This window comes from Lolium rigidum, chromosome 4 (genome assembly GCF_022539505.1).
Source record: "Lolium rigidum isolate FL_2022 chromosome 4, APGP_CSIRO_Lrig_0.1, whole genome shotgun sequence".
Taxonomy (NCBI): domain Eukaryota; kingdom Viridiplantae; phylum Streptophyta; class Magnoliopsida; order Poales; family Poaceae; genus Lolium; species Lolium rigidum.
The window spans coordinates 84,968,204-84,987,763 of record NC_061511.1 but is presented as its reverse complement, the minus strand read 5'-3'; positions in this window follow the sequence as shown (position 1 = coordinate 84,987,763).

Sequence of the window (19,560 nt, the reverse complement as noted above, 5' to 3'; positions counted from 1 at the left end):
GCTTGATGAAGTCCGTCGCCTTACTCTCTTTAGTCAGGAAGACTCGATCCCATTGATATCTTCTTATACTCCCCTTGATGCCGATCATCCACCGTCAGAGGTAATTTTCCTTCTCATACTCTTATTATGCTGCTTCCACTTAGTCGACATAATTACTATTGTTCTTATTTGTTCTTTTCTTCGACAGATCCCCATAGTTTCTGGAAACTTGCATGATTCTCTGAATGATACCTCTGAAGGAAGAGGCTCCTCAGTCCCTGTTGATTTTCATACTGTCGAACACACAAGCCCAGAGAGCAAACATGATGATCCGATAGATTCTGAAGTTGGCCACACCGATCTTCCTTCCTCAGCCGATGATGCTTGCGACGCAGAGGGTTCAGTGTGTGATGATGACGCTGATCGTGATGCCTTTGTTAATGCAGCTGTGGAGGAGACCAGGGCTTCACCCGTGAAGAGATCAACCGGCGGCTTCGCCGATGAAGACGATCTCTTCGATATGTAAGCGCCTTCTTCCCTGAATTCATATTTCGTCCTTTATTTCTCGTATTTCTTTCATAACTTTTGTCAATCACTTCCTTTCGCAGTGACGAAGGTTTCATTGAGCCTCCGCCTAAGAAAGCCAAATCTGGCGCTACTCCTCTGGATGTCGCGGCTTCCGAAGCTTCGGCTCCTAAGGCAGCCCCCGCGGCCCTGGTATCGACTGCTTCCTCCCTTTCCAAGGGGAAATATGTTCCTTCAACTACTGTCGCCACGACTCCTCCTTTTGTAAGTCTTTTTGATTACAACGCGAATTTCCTGGAGTGTGCCTTGTCTAATGATTCTTTTTCAAACATCCTTCTTCCTTAAGGACCTGCGTGGTGTTATATCCTCTTTGGAGGCCTTCGCCTCCCAATTCACTTCTCTGGAGGCAGACAAGGTTCGGCTGCAAAAGGAAGTTAAATCTTCTTCCTAGAAGTTGGATGGCGCAGTCAAGATAGCTGCCGAAGCTCTCCAAGAAGTCGACTCCCTGAAGGAGGAACTGGGCAAGCTGAAGGAAAAGCTGAAAGAAGAGGAGGCGTCTAGGCTGGCTGCCGAGGCTCGGGCAGCTGAAAAAGATGAACTCCTTCGCCAGTCTTCCTTGGCTTTGCTTGGTAATCTCTTTTATACTTCTCTATCGATTATTGTACTTACGAATTCGATCTTTTTCAGTGATCTTTTCCATTTTATTCTTTTGCAGAAGCCGCCAACATCCCTGCCAATGCCTTGGACAAAATTCCAAATAACTCTCCGGCAAACGGTGTATCGATGACTCTCGCCTCCCACCAGCTTACGCGGGAGCTTCTTGAAAAGGGAAAAGGTGCCATGGCGTGGATGCACTCGATGATCTTCCCCAAGATTAATCAAGACAAAACTCTGGGGCAGTTGATCGACGCCTTCGCGGTTGACACCAAGGAGGTTATCGAGGTATTCAAACGAACTTCGCGTACCTATGGTGCCCTCCTTGCCTTCCAACTTATGATGGGTCACGGCTTTAAGGCCGACATCGAAGAAATATCTAAGGAGCTGCTGAAAGAGCAGGATGGGCGGTTCGTTGATTTAAGCATCTTCAAGACATCAGCTTTTAAATGTGCATGCCAGCTCCTCGAGCTGGTTTCATCGAGGAAGACATCAGCTGGTCCTAGTTTATCGACTCAGACCCAAGCCCTTTGATTTTTGTGACAATCTTTTATTTGAGTTGACGTGAAACAATGTTATGTCGGATAACTTCTGCTTGTAATAAACTTTGTGCTAGCAATGTTGCTAGCACACTCTTGTTATGATATTTTCACTTGCATTCTCCCGATGGGAGTACCTTCCGATGTTGATGCTCATGCCTTTGACGCTTTTCCTTGCAGGTGTTCCCAGTGCCTGCATTTGTTGACGATTCTTCGGGTGCTCTTTCTGAAGATGATCGAGTCCAACGTATGAAGGATCGGATCGCGCAGTTGGAAAAGGATCTACGCAACACCTATGCCTTGGCTGCTATCATCAAGAAGAAGGGCGAGATTGCAGCTGACGTGGAGCGCTATGCTCTTGCTGAACTGCATAAGGCCACTGAAAGTTTAAACTGTAAGTTCTCTGGTCCTTGCGTTCATTATTCTTCCGTCAAAAACGTATTGCCTGATCTTTCGTTGATTTCTCTGCTAGTCATAGCTTTGAACCGCGCGGAAGAGAACAAGCGGATTCACGAGCGTGTGCACGCATTGACCCGACTATCATCGGCCGAAGAAATTTTCTGGCGGGAACACTCGAAGGCTTTGGCTATCGCGCAATTCCAGGATCGGGTCCAACAAGTCCACCATTTCTTCGACAAGTGCTACAAAGCTCTGAGGGTAATTTGGAGGACGATGTTCCCTAGTGACAAGCATTAAGCATAACAAGTTGCAACAATATCATCAAAGTACCAATTACGGACACTAGGCACTATGCCCTAACAATCTTACACTATTACATGACCAATCTCATCCAATCCCTACCATCCCCTTCGGCCTACATCGGGGGAATTACTCACACATGGATGGGAGAAACATGGATGGTCGATGGAGAGGCTTCGGTGGTGATGACGGCGATGATCTCCTCCAATTCCCCGTCCCGGCGGAGTGACAGAACGGAGACTTCTGGCTCTTGAGACGGAGTTTCGCGATGTGGCGGCGTTCTGGAGGGTTTCTGGCGACTTCGACTTCTCCCCGTGCGTTTTTAGGTCGAGGCCGATAAGTAGTCCGAAGGAGGGCGTCGGAGGCCGGCCGAGGGGGCCACACGCTAGGGCTGCGCGACCCCCCTCCTGGGCCGCGCCGCCCTAGGGTGTGGGGCCCTCGGGCCTCCACCTGACTTGTCCTTCGGCTCCGTAAGTATTCGGGAAAATAGGGCCTTCGTATAAATTCCGAGGTTTTTCCCGAAAGTTGGATTTTTGCACAAAAACGAGACACTGGAACAGCTTCGCTGAAAACAGCGTTAGTCCGTGTTAGTTGCATCCAAAATACACAAATTAGAGGTAAAACAACAACAAAAGTGTTCGGGAAAGTAGATACGTTTTGGACGTATCAACTCCCCCCAAGCTTAGCTTATTGCTTGTCCTCAAGAAATTCAGTTAACAACTGAGCGATAAAAGAACTTTCACGAACACATTTGTTCATATGATGTAAATATTCTCATGCTATGGCTAACACTTAGGCAGTTCATAATAAGATAGATGCAAATAAGATCATCTAATAGCTATGTCAATCATGGAAAGGTACCAACAATTAATAATAAGCATCATGAATCATGTATATAAGCAGGATTGCAATGTTCATAAAAGAGTATGATAGAGTGGTATCTCGCTTGCCCATATTTGATCAGCAAAACATAAATGCTCGAGGCACCTCTCGAAGTTCATAGAAAGACTAGAAATAGTGATTGTCAAAGATAAAAGCATCAAAGTTATACCACAATCAATCATATTTTGAGACACGCATATTATACTAAGAATGACAGTTGTGCTCTCAAGAAAGTGCTCAAAGAAAGGATGGAGACACAACATAAAAGTAAAAGATTGACCCTTCGCAGAGGGAAGCAGGGATTAACATGCGCTAGAGCTTTTCATTTGTAAAACATGAGTAAAATTATTTTGAGAGGTGTTTGTTGTTGTCAACGAATGGTAATGGGTACACTAACTACCTCGCCAACCGGAATTTCAAGAGCGGATCCCATGAAGGACGTTATCTCTACCAGAAAGGTAGATCATCCCTCTTCTCTTTTGTTTACACACGTATTTTAGTTTCATTATGGGTGACACTCCCCCCAACCTTTGCTTACACAAGCCATGGCTAACCGAATCCTCGGGTGCCGTCCAACAATCACATACCATGGAGGAGTGTCTATTTGCAAAATTAAGTTGCTTACTGATGAATCAGAGCAAAACATGTGAAGAGAATTATTGGTGAAAGTTGATTAATCGGGGCTGGGAACCCCATTGCCAGCTCTTTTTGCAAAATTATTGGATAAGCGGATGTGCCACTAGTCCATATGAAAATCCGTCAAGAGTAAATGACAAGGTTGAAAGTTAAACACCACATACTTCCTCATGAGCTATGAAACGTTAACACAGATTGAGAAGCATTTTGAAGGTTTAAAGGTAGCGCATGAGAAATTACTTGGAATGGTTTGAAATGCCATGCATAGGTATTTATGGTGGACACTCTGGAATAACTTTGTTTTCATGTGTTTGGAAGCACGAGCAGCGTTCCCGCTCAGTACAAGTGAAGGCTAGCAAAAGACTAGGGAGCGACAAATCAAGAGAGCGATGACTTGTCATAATCATGCTTGCGGCAAAATAAATTAAGCGAGGCATAAAAGTGATACAAGAACTACGAAGCAATGTAAATCATCGAGGCTTAATTGACTTTTGTTCAGTCATATGCATGTGTGAGCATGTGCCAAGTTAATTCAAACGAATTATTCAGAGGAGGATACCACAATATCATACCTATCTATGAATAAAACAATGCAAGCAAACATCCATGACATGCTACTCATATTAATAAATTGGAGCTAAACATGAGAGATCATGAACTACTAGACTTTATTAAATGACATATACCTCACATGAACGAACTAAGCATGCTCACATGGATGAGTATATGTACAAAAATGAAAACAAATAGAGTTCATACCAGCCTCTCACCACAATCGGATTGTCGTAGATCGTCATTATTGCCTTTTCACTTGTGTAGCTTGGATAATATGAAATGAAAACCACGCTCCAGCCACCGAAGACCATTGAACTCATAATGAACTTTACAAACCAAAGAAGAACAGCAAATATTTTTGGTGTTTTCGAATTTGGAAACAAGAACAAAAGGAAACAAACAAACAAAGCAAAATCTTTTTGGATTTTCTTATAGCAAACTAGCAATAGCAAATAAAGCGAAGCAAATGCAAGAAACCAAAATAAACAAATGGTGAAGAGAAACAACAGAAATATTTTTGGTCTTTTTGTGTTTTAAGAAGGAAACAAAGCAAGAACAAGAAAATGAAAACTAAAAGAAACACAGAAAAGCAAGATGGCAGAAATCTGCCAAAACCTGACAGCAGTACAGAAATCGATTTTTACAAAAATCTTCCGTTGCTCAGATCGAAAAGTGTTCAACTAATGAAAGTTAGATAACAACCTGGGGAACATGCACAAAAATTGGCAGCTCAAAATAACGTTCTGGCTGTGCGCACGATTTTTTTGGTAACAGTCCAGAATCTGTTTTCAGGCAGCACTTCCCCAAATATCATCTCCCTCTCATTAGAAAACCACTCAAAGAAACTAAACAAGTATGTACAAGTATCCAGCAACCGTAATATGCAAAGAATGAGTGATGCCGGTATACCTCCCCCCAAGCTTAGGCTTTTGGCCTAAGTAGAGATCAACCCCATGGTGCCCATGAAGAAGCACCTTCGTAGTACGAAGATGGATCATATTCCGGGTATGTGCTAGAAGAAGCACCCGGATACGTGACGGTGTAGTCGTAGGAGGGCTCGGCGTCCTCGGAGTCATGCTGGTGGTGGAAGTTGTGTATCTTCAGCTTCTCATCCACCTCCTCCTTAGAGCGCGACCATGGTTTCCTGTTGATACTGAACAAATCTGGTTGGGGCAAAGGGACTTCCCTCTCTTCCCCCGTCAGCAAACAACACTCTATAACTAATATTATCTAATATAGAGTCAGCTGTAACAAATTGATGACTCTTCATAGCAGCAATATCAAGCCTCATAGGAGTTATTCTCACATCGTTAGGGTCAAGAGGAAGCTCTAAATATGCTAGAACGCGCGAAGCAATAATTCCTCCAAATATAGGCCCCTTGTTAGACAAGCGGCGAGCTACAAGAGCACCAAGATGATAAGGCGTATCCCCAGTAAGTGCAGCAATTAAGAAACCAAGGTGATAGCTAGATATGTTGCTAGTGTTCTCCCTACCAAGAATGCTAGTACCGATATAATAAGCAAAATACTTAATGGCCGGGAGTTGAATGTTTCTTATCTTGCCACGTTGAATGGTGCGACAATCATCGTTGGTGATCTCTCGATAGAGCTCCAGCAATTTTCTTGGGGTTGTCCTCAATCTTCCTTGCTGTACCTACAGGGGCAATATCCAATGCAGCACAAATTTTTTCCAACTTCATAGTAATAGGCTTACCATAGATCTTAAAGTCTACGGTCGGGCAAAAATGCTTATTGTTGAACTTGAAGCTCTCCACAAAGATTTTAGTGAGCGTGTAGTATTGCTCACTCTCATCTGCCACATAGGTGGTTAAACCCGCCTTACCGACGAGGGTCAAGAAATCATCCAACAACCACTGCATTTCTCAAAAAGTCATAGCATGGAAAGGATGCGGCATTGGGGACTCCATTGTCCTCCTCGGGTGCGAAGCTTGGTGCGATGAGGTCCTCATTGTAGGATGGCCTGAATCGGGTGGATGACCTCGAGGGCCTCCCCGTGCTTGTTGTCTCCCCTTGGAACACTTATCCAAAGTTAAAGTTGTCCATCTCCCTTTTCTGAAATTTTCCAACAAACAATATAAAATTTGATTTGGTAACATATAATTGAGGGAAACTACCATAGGAACTTGCTAGAGTACTAATCATGCATCAAAACTTAGAACAAGCATGCAAGCTCACTAAACATGTTACCTACAGCAGCAAAATATTCAAGATATAATCCACCAAACAAAATTCTACTTGGAGGGTTGGAGGAGTCACATACCGAAGAGCAAATTAATGTGCCAAATTTCAGACAGAAATCTGGGCTGAGCAAAGAGATCGAGAAATCTGGATTTCTTGAGCAAAAACACGAGTGAGAGGAAGCTGGTGTCGATTTTTTCGGGAGAGAGAAGAGTGTGGGAGAAAGAGATGCTGAAGTGGGGTAAAGGGGGGCCCACACACCAGGGTGGCGCACCCCCTTGCTGGTCGCGCCGGCTTGTGGGGTGCCACCCAGGGTGCCCCACTGGTCATCCCCAGGTGCTCCCAGGTGCCTCGTCGAAAAATAGGACCAACGGTATAATTTTTGTGAATTTTTGAAAACTTTGAAAAATGCACATTTCTGGGTATTAAGTTTATTATTACTGGGCAGGAAATTTTTTGAAATCTCTAATCAACTAAGGAACTTTGCAAAATAAAAGTGCTACATCAACTAGAGCAAGTGGAGGAAGAAAGAAATGTTGTTTACCTCCTCTATGCATATAAAAAGTATTTGTTAACAAGGTTGATCAAGTCTTGCCACCAAATAAATTTTACATAGCATATGAAGAAATAAACCTCAAATCAATCATGTTACCTTGAATTGTATTGATATGGATCCAATCACAAGAGTTTGATATTCTTATTTAGGCTCATATATAGGACAATCGATAGTTCCAACTTTGATAGTTCTCACATTAGAAATAGTATTAACTCCACATGCTTTTTCAATCCTCTTGGGGAAATAGACGGTGTGCTCCCTATCATCAACATTGAAAGTAACCTTTCGTTTATTGCAATCAATAACAGCCCCTGCGGTGTTAAGAAAAGATCTCCCAAGAATAATAGACATATTATCATCTTCAGCATTTCCAACACAACAAACTCAGTTAATATCAAGCAGTTATTAGTAACTTGAACAGGAACATCCTCACATATACCAACAGGAATAGCAGTAGATTTATCAACCATTTGCAAAGATATATCGGTAGGTATCAACTTATCTAAGTAAAGTCTCTTATAAAGAGAAAAAGGCATAACACTAACACCGGCTCCCAAGTCACATAGAGCGAGTTTTAACATAATTATTCTTAATAGAACAAGGTATAGTAGGTATACAGGTCGCCCAACTTCTTTGGAACTTTGCCATTGAAAGAGTAATTAGCAAGCATAGTGGAAATTTCCTCATTGGGGATTTTCCTTTTGTTAGTAACAATATCTTTCATATACTTTGAATAAGGAGGCAATTTAATAGCATCGAGTCAAAGGGATTTGCAAGAATAAAGGTTTCATCCAATCACAAAATTTATTATAGTGTTCTTCTTCCTTTGATTTTAGTTTCTTAGCGAGGAAAAGGCATTTGCTTTTGCACCCATGGTTCCCTTTCATTACCATGTTTCTTAGCAATAAAATCTTCTTTAGTATACTTTTTATTTTTATCTCGCTTTTCGGGTTCATCTTCAACTTCTTCTTTATCGGAAACATCATTCTTATCATTACCATTATTATTATCATGTTCATTACCACTTTCGGTTTCAGCATCGGAAATAGAAATACTATTAGGATCATTAACGGGTTCGAGAGGATTCTACAACATTTTTATGTTTCTTCTTCTTTTTCTTAGAAGGAGCACTAGGTTCAATGCGTTGAGAATCTTGTTCAATTCTTTTGGGATGCCCTTCGGGATATAGAGGATCCTGGGTAGAGACACCACCTCTAGTTGTTACTTCATAAGCATGTTTCTTTTTAGAATTATTTTGTAATAAGTCATTTTGCACTTTAGTGAGTTGATCAATTTGAGTTTTAACCATTTGAAAATGTTTAACAAGCATCTTAACATCATTGGAGGTTCTCTCCACAATATCATGTAAATTGCTAATAGCTTGAGAATTTTCCATTAGATGATTCTCTACTCTCATATTAAAATTTTCTTGCTTAACAATATAATTATCAAACTCATCTAAGCATTGCGCAGGAGGTTTTGAATATGGAATATCTTCCCTAGTGAAGCGCTGAAGGGAGTTTACCTCAATCATGGATGAAGGGGGAATTATCTCACATATATATTCTATGGGAGGTAGATTCTCCACATCTTCAGATTTAATACCTTTCTCCTTGAGAGACTTCTTGGCTTCCCTCATATCTTCATCATTCAATTTAATTAAACCCCTCTTCTTCAATATTGGCGTTGGAGTTGGTTCAGGCGTAGTCCAATCATCATGATTCCGGCCTATTTTAGCCAATAATTCTTCGACTTACGTCCGGAGTTCTTTTCCTGAAAACACAACCAGCACGACTATCCAAATATGCCCTAGACTCAATGGTTAGTCCACTATAAAATATATCAAGTAAATCATTCTTTTCTAAATCATGTCCGAGGTCGAGCTCGATAAGAGAACAAAATCTTGCCCAAGCCTCGGGCAATTTCTCTTCATCTCCCTGGTCAAATCTATAAATTTTACTGTAAAGCAACATGTTGAGCACTAGCGAGGAAAGTATTTTCGAAAGAAAACATCACGCAAATCAGTTGGACTTTTAATAGAACCAGGAGGCAAATTATTATACCAAGTTTTAGCATCATCCTTTAATGAGAAAGGAAAAAATTTAGCGACAAAATAAGTACGCATCTTGATATCATCAGAAAACAAACTACTCATAGAAGAAAGTTCAATCATGTGTTCTACAACACTTTCTTTTTCAGTACCACAAAGGGTGCTTTCTCTACAATAGCTATATGAGATAGATCAAGAGAAAAATCATAATATTTATCCTTAATGCATATAGGAGATGTGGCAAATTTAGGATCGGGGAGATAACTTATGTCTAACGGTATATTGTGTGAGAAACTTTTTAATTTTACTTGCATCGGCGGTAGCATTGCATCTATTAATTAAATCATCATTAAGCTCCACATAATCTTCATCGGGATCATCACTAGAATAATCAAGTTCGGGTGAATTAACATGTGTAGTAGCATCGGGAGTTTCGAGTATTTTCAATTTGTCTAGACCTAGAAATTGTAGCATCTAGAAAGGATCCCAATGAACCACTATCATCAAGCACGGCAGAAACATTATCAATATCATAAGAGTTTTCAGATTCAGCGAAGTACCGGCAAGTGAAGCTTGTGGCGGTGAAACAAGTTTATCAATCACAGATGGTGAATCAAGAGCAGCCGAGGTACTCAGAGTTGTACCTTTTCTTGTAGTGGATGGTAATATGGCGACTTTAGGATCGCGAGGTTTACCCATGATGGAGAATTTGCAGCGAACAATATCAATCCAAGTGAACTTCCAAATAAAGCTATGCTCCCCGGCAACGGCGCTAGAAAACGGTCTTGATAACCCACAAGTATAGGGGATCGCGACGAGTCTTCGCGGGTAGTAAAACCCAATTTATTGATTCGACACAAGGGGAGACAAAGAATACTTGAAAGCCTTAACAACGGAGTTGTCAATTCAGCTGCACTGGAAACAGGACTTGCTCGCAAGAGTTTATCGGTAGTACCGGTTTATAGCGATAGCGGTAGTGAAATAACACCAGCGAGTAACGAAGACGGCGGTAGTGATTATAGTAAACAGCGGGATTAAAATACGTAGGCACGAGGACGGATAACGGGCGTTGCATGGATGAGAGAAACTCATGTAACAATCAAGCGGGGCATTTGCGAGATAATAATAAAACGGTGTCTAAGTACAAAGCAATCAATAGGCATGTGTTCCAATTATAGTCGTACGTGCTCGCAATGAGAAACTTGCACAACATCTTTTGTCCTACCAGTAGGTGGCAGCAGGGCCTCAAGGGAATCTCTTGGATATTAAGGCACTCCTTTTAATAGAGCATCGGAGCAAAGCATTAACACTCCATGAACACATGTGATCCTCACATCACTACCATCCCCTCCGGTTGTCCCGATTTCTGTCACTTCGGGGCCATTGGTTCCGGACAGCGACATGTGTATACAACTTGCAGGTAAGACCATAAACAATGAATATCATTATGAAATAATAACATGTTCAGATCTGAGATCATGGCACTCGGGCCCTAGTGACAAGCATTAAGCATAACAAGTTGCAACAATATCATCAAAGTACCAATTACGGACACTAGGCACTATGCCCTAACAATCTTACACTATTACATGACCAATCTCATCCAATCCCTACCATTCCCTTCGGCCTACAGCGGGGGAATTACTCACACATGGATGGGAGAAACATGGCTGGTCGATGGAGAGGCGTCGGTGGTGATGACGGCGATGATCTCCTCCAATTCCCCGTCCGGCGGGTGCCGGAACGGAGACTTCGGCTCCCGAGACGGAGTTTCGCGATGTGGCGGCGTTACGGAGGGTTTACGGCGACTTCGACTTCTCCCCGTGCGTTTTTAGGTCGAGGCCGATAAGTAGTCCGAAGGAGGGCGTCGGAGGCCGGCGAGGGAGCCACACGCTAGGGCCGCGCGCCCCCTCTTGGGCCGCGCCGCCTAGGGTGTGGGGCCCTCGGGCCTCCACCGACTTGTCCTTCGGCTCCAGTAAGTATTACGGGAAAATAGGGCCTTACTGTATAAATTCCGAGGTTTTCACTGAAAGTTGGATTTACGCACAAAAACGAGACACCAGAACAGTTCTGCTGAAAACAGCGTTAGTCCGTGTTAGTTGCATCCAAAATACACAAATTAGAGGCAAAACAACAGCAAAAGTGTTCGGGAAAGTAGATACGTTTTGGACGTATCAACAGACAAGCGGGGAGAGCGATTTACCCAGGTTCGGGGCCCTCGATGAGGTAAAACCCTTACGTCCTGCCTGTCTGATCTTGATTATGAAGATATTGGGTTACAATGGGGTGCCGAATAGTTCGGCTGAGATCTCGTCGAGCGGCTAAGTGCTATGGTGACCTAGCTCTAGACTTTTGGTGGCTAAGATTGCTAAGATTGATTGTGTCCCTCGGCAGCCCCTCTCCTGGCCTTTATATAAGGGGCCAGGTCTCAAGAGGCCTAACCGAGTACGACTAGGTCTACAGTAGTTTTAAATCTAATCTTTCCTTATTCGGCTGCTTCCTTGTCTTGCCCGCCAAGTAATCTTCTGGTGCGCCATCCAGGTGGCCCGTCTCGCCTCCAAGTGCCTTCATGGGCCTCCAACTAGATAATGTAGGATAGGGCAATGTCGGTTACCCGAAGGGTAATGCCCACGTCAGCGGTCTTTGGCGGACTTCATCGTCGCGTCTACGACTGGCAGCAGGGGTGATTCACCGGTGGTGGAGGAGTGGATCGAGGTTAGGCAGCATGGTGCAGTGGTGGGGGCGGCTACGTTGAGCTCGCCGGTGCAGCTGGCAGACCCGGCGGCGATCAAACCGCGATTCGAAGCTCCGAACGCGGATTAGCGGTCCATGCAGATGGGCCCCAGGAGAGGTGGGCCGGGTTTGGCCATGCACTGATGGGCCTTCAGCGTGCAGCGCGATACCCTAGCGCTACACCTGGTCGGGCGTAGGCATCTACACCATCTCGTCAAGTCGCCAGCGCCGCCCCTTCGCCCCGTCACGTCGCCAACACCGCTCGTTTTCATCGCTGTCAACCACTCATCCATGTTCCTATTCCTTTGCTCTCGTCCGTGCTTCCGAGGGACTCCTCTCGTTGCTCCTTCGCGCAGGTGGTTGCGTGGGACCGCGCCGTCGTCGCGATGTCCGGACCCTCGCGTCCGACCTTGCCACCCGGAGCAACGGCGGCTCCGACGGGGATGACTGTGTCAGCGCCGGGAACGGTGCGGCCGGGTGGGCCTCCTCCAGCAAACAACATGCCGTACTTGGGTCCTCCAGGGTTCCAAGGGTGGCCGACCGGCACACCTATGCCGACATAGCCAGCATCTGCACCCCGGCCTCAAGCGGGGTTCTGCCCTCCTGCTCGTATGCCCGCTCCACCTGTACAATACTTGCAACCGCAACAACCGTTTCAGCAGTACCAGAGGCAGTATTATCAGTATCCGCACACGGGACAACAGTATATGCCGCAGTTACCTTTGCAGCAAGTTGCTCCTCAACAGCCACCGACTCAACAACCACTGACTCAACCTGGACAAGGGAAGAAATGGAGGAATAAAAAGGATGTTGCCGCTGTTGGGACGGAGGCGGGGGTAGGGGCTGCCGCTCCCCCGACAGGGCAGTCCATACCGGATGCTATGGGACAGTCGTCCGTGATAGCCACGCAGGATCCGACTGCCGTACCTCTGCAGGTACTAACAGATGGTCCAATTCCTGTTGCACCAGTGAAACAGAAGAAGGTGGGACGTTGTTGGAAATGTGCTGTGAATACCCATGCTACAAAGGACTGCAAGGTTCTGCACTATTGCTTGGTTTGTGATTCTGGGGCGCATCCGACCATTCGGTGCCCGATTTTGAAGGTACCTAAGCCCATGAGTTTTTTTGTTGGATGCGGTAATGATGCCACTCTTGATCTTCAGCTCCCTGACTTGGTATACAAGCCTCAGTCGATTGCTTCTGGAGCATCCACTGCTTTGGTATAGGTGTCTGGAGAGGGGACAGTCACGGTGGCGGATATTCAGAGTCTTCTAGCCCGTTTGTGTCCTGGTAATCCCACTTGAAGATAGGAGGTGTCTCCGCATGGGGATAAAGCTTTTCTTGTTGGGATTCCTACAACTGACGACTTGGCGAGGATCGATGGTACGCAGATGAGTGTACCCAAGGTTGATGCACAGGTTCTTGTTTCCTCTTGGGAACATCAGGACATTGTTCCGGTATTTGTTATGAAGCCGGTTTGGGTGCATGTCGATGGTGTACCGGACTCTGTGAAGCATTTTCTGGGTCTATAGGCTGTGGGTACTCTCATTGGTTCTACTCTTCATGTGGATTTATACACCCTTCGTAGCGAGGGGATTGTTCGTATTTTGGTGGCTATGCGGGACGTGGCTGCGCTCTCGAGAGATAAACGTGGTTATTTGGAGGTGGTTGCTTTGTTGCATCTCAATGGCTACAGATTTTGGTTTCAGAGAGAGGCGGATGGGTTCAAACCTGACCCACGTTTTCGGCCTTTATTCTGGAAGGATGGAGAGAATAATGATGGTTCCCATGGTCTTGAGGAGGAGAGGTTAGAGGAGGGTTCAGCGGATGTTGCACCAGGGGCGGCAAATATGGAGGTTGATACACACCCTTCTTCGCACCCTACTGGAGCGACATCGGTGACGGGTGCTCAGGTGGCATTGACTCCTTTTAATCACTCACCGGTGACCACTAGAGGAAGGGAGATTGTGGCGAGGGCTAGGTCCGAGACACCGCATTTGGTTGCATCTCCACCAGCGTCTACACGGACTCCTTCACCGTCTCGAGTTCGGACCTTTATGCAGGGTCGAACTCGTCCAGCCTCCTCGCCTTCGTCGAGGCTCACACCTCCGAGTGCACCGCAGGCAGCACCAACTCCGCTCTCTTCATCGACATCGACGGAGTTGGTGGCGGAGCTGGCTACGTCGATGGAGATGGCACAGGCTCCTTCGGCGCCCCTTTTTCGTCAGGGGGCGCATCCGGTCGGCTTGTCACCACCACCACCACTGACCAGGCCGGGTCAGGGGTCTCCGTCGTCGACATCTTCACCTGGCGGTGTGCAGCCACGCGGCGGGTTCATGGAGGAGGCGGCCGCGGCTGACCACGCTCAGCCGAGCCGACGTGGCGAGGCGCGGGGGGACGAGCCCATCGCCGACACTCAGCCACGCGCGCCCAACATCAACGCTCAGCCACGCGAGCCCGACGCCGTCGCTCAGCCACGTGCGACCACCGCCGACGCTCAGCCACGAGCGCCCGACGCCGTCGCTCAGCCATGTGCGCCCACCGCCGATGTGCAGTCGCGCTGCGGCGCGGTCTTCGTAGAGGGGCAGCGGACCCTGGAGGGTTTATCTTCTCATGCGGACATGACAGCTCGATCAGCGGTACCACCTCCACGGGCGGAGGGGCCGGGGCGTTGCCTTGATCCACTTGGGTTGGCTGTTGCTCCGTCGTCGACGCCTTCTACGTCCGCGAGTGGAGGGTCACCTCCGCCAGGTTCGGTGCAGGGGGACTTCATCGCCACCTACCCCTGCATCACCGGCCTCTTCGCCCGCTTCGTCGACTTCTTCTGCTTCGACGACTTCTTCACCGTGTTCGAGTTCTCCTTCACCGGTCTCCACTTTGCAGCATCCTCCCCCCACTGTCCCTCCTCCTGTTGTTCAGCCGACGATGAGGAGGAGTGGGAGGTACACGCTTGCGGAGGATGGGGCGGGACCTACCGATGAGGATGTCATGGGGCGGCACCAACCGATGAGGATGTCATGCAGAGAGCCATGCGACGCAAGGCGGAGAAGAACCTCGACACGGCAGGTACAAAACAAACAGCCAAGTCTTTCACTTCTTTTTCAGATTCTCGTATTTCTTCTAATTTGACTAGTTTAGGTGTTTCGTTGGGTAGTCGGCCTAATGAGATTTCGGTTTCCGCTAATGTGTTGAGACAGACGGAGCTTGACCGTTCAACGGTTGTTCCGAATGACTCCACTGGGCTTGAAACTCTAGTTGTAGACGATGATGAAGAGGATGACATCTTAGATGGTCAGCTTCTCTTGGCTATAATTGGTAATATTACAGAGGTCGATTTGGAACACTCGGAGCTTAGTTCAGTTTATGATCTAAAAGCTTCTACACGTGGTTCCCGATCGTCCGCTGGAAACAAGTCTCGTAGATATGGCAAAAATACAAAATCTAAAATAGTTTCTCGATGAATGGCATGTTTCGGAATAGCAGAGGTCTTAGAGACTTGGCTAAGCATTCTCACATTGCCGATGGTTGTATAGATTATGATTTAGATTTTATTGCTATATCGGAGACGGGTAGGCGAAATTTCTCACAGAGTTTCCTCGACCGATTGTCAGGCGGGATTAACTTTCAGTGGTTTTCTCGCCCGCCTCGTGGTAGGTCTGGGGGCATTTTACTTGGCATCCGCATAGACACCATGACTGTTTTAGCTGGTTCTGATGGATAGTATCACATCAAACTCGATATCCAGAACAAAGCAGACGGTTTCATTTGGAGTCTGGTTGTTGTGTATGGTGTTGCCCAAGATGCTTTTAAGGCTGTTACGTGATTTCGTAAACTTGCAAAGGATAACCCGTATCCGATTTTAATCGGAGGGGACTTCAATTTGCTGATATTTCCTCATGAGAAGAGCAAAGGCCTATTTGATGGACATTGGCCTTTCTTGTTTAATGTTGTCATTGATAGCCTGGACTTAAGAGAGGTTTTTATGTCCGGTCGACAGTTTACCTGGGCCAACAGCTTGCCTGAACCCACATACGAGAAACTAGATCGCGTGTTGATGGATACTGAATGGGAAAATAAATATCCTATTGTGTCCGTCCGTGCACTAGAACGTATTGAAAAACTGTCTGACCATGCTCCTATCCTCCTAACTACTGGGAATCCCCGAGCTGTTTGTAAACGGCCGTTCAAATTCGAACTAGGCTGGTTACATCGAGAAGGATTTCATGAGATGGTTAAGACGGTTTGGGAAAGACCAGTCGGGGGTAACACTCCAATTTTGAGATGGAATAACAAGATGCGCGCAATACGTAAACATCTCTCTGGTTGGGTTGCCCATATGGCTGGTATTCTTAAAAAGAGAAAGCTCACTTATCAAAAGTGATCGATGACCTAGAAGCCGTAGCGGAAGTGAGACCGTTGTCCACGCAAGAGATTGAGCTTAAGAATCAATCCAATGCACAGATGGCGAGTCTTCTACGCGAAGAGGAACTCAAATGGTATCAACGATCCAAAGCCCAATTCATTTTGGAAAGGATTCAAATACGCGATATTTTCATGGCTTGGCCAATGGAAGACATCGAAAAAAATGTATTCACTCTCTCATCCAAGATGAAGGGGTCAATGAAGGCCATGAGCAACTCAAATCATACATTACTAATTATTATAAGGATCTGTTTGGTCCTCCGGAGGAAAGCTCCTTCTCTCTTAACGAGGACTTAACGGATGATATACCCCAAGTTTCTACAGAAGAAAATGGCCTACTGACCGCACCTTATTCTGAGGATGAGGTTCAGAAGGCAATTTTCCAGATGGAATGCAACAAAGCACCGGGTCCAGATGGTTTCCCAGCGGAGTTCTATCAAACTTTCTAGGATACTATTAAATTGGATCTTCTAGATTTGTTAAGTGATCTACACACAGGACAACTAGAATTATTTCGTCTAAATTTTGGTTAAGTAATTTTGTTACCGAAGGTTAATGAGGCACAAAGGATTCAACAATATAGACCTATTTGCCTCTTAAACGTCAGTTTCAAGATTTTCACGAAAGTGGCCACCATTAGACTTAATACGGTTGCGGATCACGTCGTCCAGCCATCACAGACAGCTTTCCTGCAAGGAAGGAACATCCTTGATGGAGTGGCAGTTCTGCATGAGACGGTACATGAGATGCATACTAAGAAACTAAATGGGGTCATTTTAAAATTAGATTTCGAAAAGGCATATGATAAGGTCAAATGGTCTTTCCTTCAACAGACACTCAGGATGAAAGGTTTTTCTCCTGAGTGGCGTGCTCTAATTTATGATTTTGTGTATGGAGGTAGCGTGGCAATTCGGGTTAATAATGACACCGTCCACTATTTCCAAACACGAAAAGGGTTACGCCAAGGAGATCCGTTATCACCGATGTTATTTAACATTGTAGCGGATATGTTGGCGATACTCCTAGAGCGGGCCAAGTCTGATGGTCAAATTGAAGGTATGATCCCACATCTGATTGATGGGGGTTTATCTATCCTTCAATACGTCGATGACACAATTCTATTTATGGATCGTGATCTCGAAAAGGCTCGTAATCTTAAATTAATTTTGGCGGCTTTCGAGCAGTTGTCGGGATTGAAAATCAATTTCCATAAAAGTGAATTGTTCTGTTTCGGTGATGCCCAAAATGATATGACTCTATATACAGAGTTGTTTGGTTGTGGGCAAAGCCAATTTCCTATTCGCTATTTGGGTATTCCGATTCATTATTGGAGACTTACAATGGCTGAATGGAAGATTGTGGAAGAAAGATTACAAAAACGCCTTAGTAGTTGGAAAGGTAAATTGTTGTCCCTGGGAGGAAGATTGGTACTCATTAATTCGGTACTGACAAATATGGTACTGTATATGTTATCATTCTTTCTGCTGCCGAAAGGAATTCTGCATAAACTCGATTATTATCGATCCAGATTCTTTTGGCAAGGGGATAGCGAGACAAAGAAATACCGACTGGTTAAATGGAGTATAGTTTGTAGTCCCAAAGATCAAGACGGACTTGGAGTTCACGACCTGGAGGTCAAGAATTCAGCTCTGCTGGGTAAATGGCATTTTAAGCTTCTTACCGAGGATGGGATTTGGCAAACTATTCTTCGGAGAAAGTATATTGGCTCGAAGACGCTATCCCAAGTGGTTTGGAAACCTGGGGATTCTCACTTTTGGGCTGGTCTCATGGCGGCAAAGAATATCTTCTTTCGCCATCGTACTTTCTCCATTAAGAATGGAGCACAGATACGGTTCTGAGAAGATGTTTGGTTAGACAATACTTTCCTAAGTGAACAATATCCTGCTTTGTATAGTATTGTTCGTCGCAAAGGTGATACCATTGCCACAGTAGTGGCTACCTCACCCCCAAATGTGACGTTCAGACGGGTTTTGCTTGGACAAAGGCTACTGGCATGGAATGCTCTAATTCAACGATTGGGAGATATTCACTTATCGCCTGAACCGGATGAATTTAGATGAAATCTTCATGTAGATGGCACTTTCTCAGTCAAATCTATATAAAATGTGATCTTTTATTCTGATATACCAGTTGATAATAATAAGAAAATTTGGAAGATGAAGATACCATTAAAAATTAATTTTTTGGATGGTACCTTCGTCGAGGAGTTATTCTTACCAAAGATAATCTTGTTAAGCGGAATTGGCACGGAAGTTCACGGTGTGTTTTCTGTCATCATGATGAAACCATCAAACACATTTTCTTCCAATGCAGTTTTGCGAGATCTATATGGTCAGTCATCCAAGTAGCGTCTACCATGTATCCCCCGACTAGTGTGGCAAATGTCTTTGGCAATTGGCTTCACGGTATCGATTCAAGGTTTAAGTTGCTTCTTAGGGTGGGGGCGCTATCAGTTATCTGGGCGCTTTGGCTGAGTAGAAATGACAAGATTTTTAACGATAAAAATTATTCTTTGTTGCAGGTCATCTACAGATGTACAGGTATTCTCCGTTCGTGGTTATCTCTTCAGCGGGCGGAAAACCAAAACCTATTTACGGAGGTCTGTACACGGTTGGAGGCTACGGCGAGGGATACTTTTTTCCTACATGGGTGGCAGCATAGTCTACGGATTGAAGCTCCACCCTCACCCTAGGCGTTATATGATTCATCATTTCGATATGTATTTCGCCTATCTTTACATATACTTTGGCTCCAGATACTTGAACGGTTGTGTGCATTCTGATTATGCAGAGGCTGGAAGTAATTGCTCTTCATAAGTAATAAAGCATTCTTTATCGAAAAAAACTGAATTCTGCAATAGCTAATTTGTTTGTTGTAAAATGCCCGCAATCGCAACGAGACAAAAACAGCTCGATGTGCTCCTTTTGCAATCGATAGCACTCAAATCCTGACTCAAGTTAGTTAAGCCGGTAAAAAGACGATCGTCTGACAACCGTATCGCTGCTCTTTGGTCGGTACATGCAACCTGCAGACAGATAAGATAGCCGTGGAGCAACCTAGTAGCCAATGTACCCGTTCAGCTTGGACATATCCCATATGTCCTTTTAGTT